The sequence below is a fragment of the Tenrec ecaudatus genome, chromosome 1, assembly GCF_050624435.1.
Source record: "Tenrec ecaudatus isolate mTenEca1 chromosome 1, mTenEca1.hap1, whole genome shotgun sequence".
Classification (NCBI taxonomy): domain Eukaryota; kingdom Metazoa; phylum Chordata; class Mammalia; order Afrosoricida; family Tenrecidae; genus Tenrec; species Tenrec ecaudatus.
The window spans coordinates 119,724,296-119,728,665 of record NC_134530.1 but is presented as its reverse complement, the minus strand read 5'-3'; the positions used below and the strand labels follow the sequence as shown (position 1 = coordinate 119,728,665).

At 42.0% G+C, this 4,370-nt stretch overlaps 1 pseudogene; it reads right to left on the bottom strand.

Moving 5' to 3' along the window:
- Nucleotides 1-371: 371 nt before the first annotated feature.
- LOC142438376 (small nucleolar RNA SNORA72) lies at nt 372-490 on the bottom strand (annotated as a pseudogene).
- Between the last annotated feature and the right edge of the window lie 3,880 nt (nt 491-4,370).

Here is a 4,370-nt window from a genome sequence, read left to right as displayed (position 1 = left end):
ATGTCAAGGTTTAGAATGTCAGAGACAATAGTTCTTTAAAACATATGCTGTTCCCCCCTCCCCCTTAGAACTATTTAGGTCCTTTTGCTATAATTTTATTAGCAAAGCATCATAACAACTAAAATGCCATTGAGTTGAGTCCAACCCCTGGCGACTCCCTGTGTGTCAGCATAGAATTATGCTCCATAGGGATTTCTTTCTTTCTTTATTTTAATTTTACATTAATTAATGGAAACAAATTGTAGCCGAATCCCCCTGCTTTAGATATAATTCTGCAGAGCAGCATTTGTATTTTCCTAATTATTTCACTAGACAGTCCTCTTGAACTTGAACACAGATCCCTAGAGTACCAGCCATAAACAGAAATTCAGACTTATCACCAGCAGGCTCGTGGAACAAACTCAGCCTGGGGACACACACATGGTCTTAGTACAGCGAATGTTTAGCCGACCCTGGCTACCACAAACCAGGACAGCAAGAATATCTGCAGTTTCCATCGGGTTTTCAAGGTCTGATTTGGGGGAAGAATTTACCTAGGTCTTTCTTCCAAGATGCATCTGAGTAGACTCCAACTTCTGATCTTCGGTTGACAGCCAGTGCAATGATCAATTGCTCCATCACGGACCTTCTTCATCACATCATACAGATATTTTAAAAAGGGTAAAGACAAGAGTGTGCTTACCTCATTGTCCCTCAAGTCTCATTGGTTTTTAACTCTCAGATTTGGATTCAAGAGCCATGTTATTTATAGACTTACTCTGACAATTAATGAGACATATTTTTTATCTCCGCCCATGTTTGCAACCCATTGGCATGAATATGAAATTAAGGTGGAAATCAGAGAGGGTATGAGCTCATCTGTGACCCCTGCCTTTCTCATAACAGGCACTTGGTTTCAAAACTCTTGGATCTTTATTCCAGACTCCAGATGCATGATGAAGGCACCCGTGCAGATGCCCGATTCACCAGGAGACACTTATGAAAGGAGCCTGAGTGACACGCATCTAAGTGATAAGGGCAGTGAGTTAAACACACTGGCTCTTTCTTCAGGGCAGTTTCTATCTTGCTAACTGTGAGGTTGAATCAGCCTGTGTCTCCTTTATCTCGTTCCATGGTAGCTACTCAGTCAATCGGTTGACAAAATGGAATGAGAAGTGTAAAGTAAAAGTTTACATTGAACCATTGTAAAATATAATAGGAATGAAATAGATGGGCTGTTCTCTCTGTTATCATCAACCTTGCAATACTGGAAGCTCTGCAGTCATTCGGGGTCTACAACAAGTAGAGTGAAAATCTATCTTTGTACTAAGGTATGTATTTTTCATCTCTCTGTTCATCCTGCCTTGCTGCCTTGTGTGTTACTGTTAACGCTGGAAAGTATGTCTCTTTCTTTATTCCAAATAACAGCAAGGTCACTTGTGGAAGACAGGGCTTTGGTGAGACAGAATAGGAAGAAAGGCCTGGTGATCTTTTCTTGAAAATTAGTCAGTGAAAACCCAAGGAGTCAAACAGAATATTGTTTTAGATAGTGCCAGAATGAGTTATAAAGCATACAAAATATGTAAAAGCCACAACAGAAGCATCTCTAAGTTGTAAAACATGTAAAATATGTAACAGCCACAAAAATGAACTTGAGCCTACCAGTGATCATGAAGTTGGGGGCAGGACAATGCAGCATTTCATTCAGTGGACATAGAGTATGTGTGAATTCAAGGTGAACTAATGGTAACTAATGATAACGTACTTATCCAACCCATCATAGCGCTTCTGGTAAACCCCAAACCAAACTCACTGCCATCAGGCCAATTCTGATTCTGAGACTATGAATTTTCCTAGGAACCTCGGTGGATAGTCTCCGCTTTGTTCTGCAGAGCAGAAGGTGGTGTGCACCCCTGACCTGCGGTTAATACTCCATGCCTAGCTCACAGTGCTCACATGGTTCCTTGATGGTTCTCAGTGTATGGCTCTCGTTTGTCTTCCTGATTAGACAACAAGTTTCTGTTGGGAAGATTCGTGTTTTTGTTTAGCTTTTTTCTTCTTTTATATCCAGTAACTTCTACATATTCTACAAGGCAGATGCTCAATAACAATTGAATCATGAATGAATCATGGATGAATGAGTTTTAAATCCCATGTGTTTCAAATCTTTGTCGTCCTTTCTCCTTTACTGGAGTCATTTTACAAGGCTGATAACCTCTCCCACAGAAATGAACTCCAAAAAAGAGAACTGAGTTATAATCACATTTAAACAAAGTTCAGCCTGAAGTTGGTGACTTAAGATAATTAGCTTGCATTTGCCTGCATGCCTTAAGAATAATTTGCAACTTGTACCAGTGAGTGAACTTCTAGTCTTCTCGGTTATAAACCCTTAAAATAGATTTCCTACGTTTTTAAAAGGAAAAGCCCAAGTATAAAATATGGACATTGAAGACATTAGAGTTTATATTATGATTGGTGATCAGATTTGTAACATTATCTATGCTCAATGTGTAATATTATCTATACGAGGCACAAGATAGAAGTGCTTTGGAAGACAAACCAGGAGATCCCTTTAAAGAAAGACACAACCTTGCAAACCCTGTAAAGCAGCTCTGCCCTGGCCACCTGGGGGCCACCACAAGTCAGAACCAACTTGAGAGCAGCTAAGTACCCAGTCTATGTAACCAAATGCTAGTCTGTGTGATTTGCTAAAGCTTGTTCTAGAAGAACACCCAAAATAAGCCATTGCCATGGCCTGTTTCAGATGCTGTTAGAAACAATATTTTAAACTTTCATTCCTTACAAAGCACCCTCGTGTCCATTACTTTCTTCTTCTCACATCAGCCGTAGGACATGGGATATTAACTCTATTTTGCAGAGCTGAGGTTCATGAATTCATTCATTCAGTCCTTATCAAACTTATATGGAACACTAACTATAAGTGAGACACCAGTGTTTGGGGGTATAAAAAGTTTAAAATGTTTCCCCTCAAATCACTCACCTCCTAGTTGAGGCAATATACAACCTGCAAACTCAGGAAGACAGGGTTCCTGCACTGGGAGCTAAGCTTTAAAATGCTCGGTCCAGGCCCTTATTTGACTGCTCTCCTCTCCAGGAGACAAGACATCCTTGAGGCAGCTCAGAATTTGAGAATGCCCCTCCCCCCTCGCTTCTAGACCACACGCCAGCTACTTACCCCCCAGAATGACTCCCTCCGTGAGGAAACCCCTACTTCTCCAGCTTGTTGAGAACCTCTTCACCAATTCCATGCCCCCTTCCCTACCCACTCTCAGGCCCAAAAACAAACAAGGGAAAGCTGTTTCCTTATTGCAAGGGAGCTGGTGGTCAAAATGTGGATGAGTGAGATGAGATGTTCATATCATCTTGAGAACAACGCTCAGGGTTCAGGAGGGAGTCCACGTTGGAAAGAGAAGGGTGGGAAGGACCTGGCAAAAGCAGGTGTCATCAGGAGGAAGCAAAGACGTCATCCACCGCAGTGCTCCCGTGGTGCCAATGTGTAGGATGCTACCGTGAAAAGAGTTCTCCGCAAGGACAAAAGGATGTCCAAGCAGCTGGTGAAGGAGAGGTCAGCAAAGGTCCCTGGAGAAAACAGTGAATCTTAGAAAGACTGGATTAGTAGCATGGTTTGAGGCAGAAAACGAAAAGAGGCCATTCTTAGCAGAAAGCGGGGGAGACGGTATATGCAAAAACACAGAAAAGTAAGCGTACATGATTGAAGAAATGGAAAGGGAAAGGGAAGGGACAGTTGGTGGTTTTTGACTGCCAGCATTCACTCACTCTGTATGGTGTTAAGGACCGGTTTTTATTTGAACGGAATGATTTCTCTGCTGGACACCACTGGGCAAGACTAACTGGATTGCCTGCTGTCATACCAGAAGAAAGAACAACAAAAACAAATGAGGAAAAAATTGAAAACGCTGAAGCGCCTGTGCTTCAGATGCATTTCCCACATGGGACATCCAAGTAGTCCTGAACCCTTGTGCCTTCCTGGAGCAGCCGGGTGCCCGCCTGCATCAAGCCTGTGTCTATCGCCTCCCCGACCTATACTGCAGTGGTTCTCCACCTTCCAAATGCCACGACCCTTTCAAACAGTTCCTCATGTGGTGGTGACACCCAACCATAAAATTATTTTTGTTGCTACTTCATAACTGTCATTTTGCTACTGTTATGAATCAGGCGACCCTTGTGAAATAATAGATTCACTTAGAATTAGTTAACTGAAAAGAAAAATTTAATTACTAGTTCAATGTCATTGAGTCAATTCTAACTCACAGTGACCCAGAAGGATAGAATGGACTATAGAGGAAAGAGATGATGCATTTGAATTATGTTGCCAGCAAAGAATAATGGCAGCATCGTGGCCTGCTGAA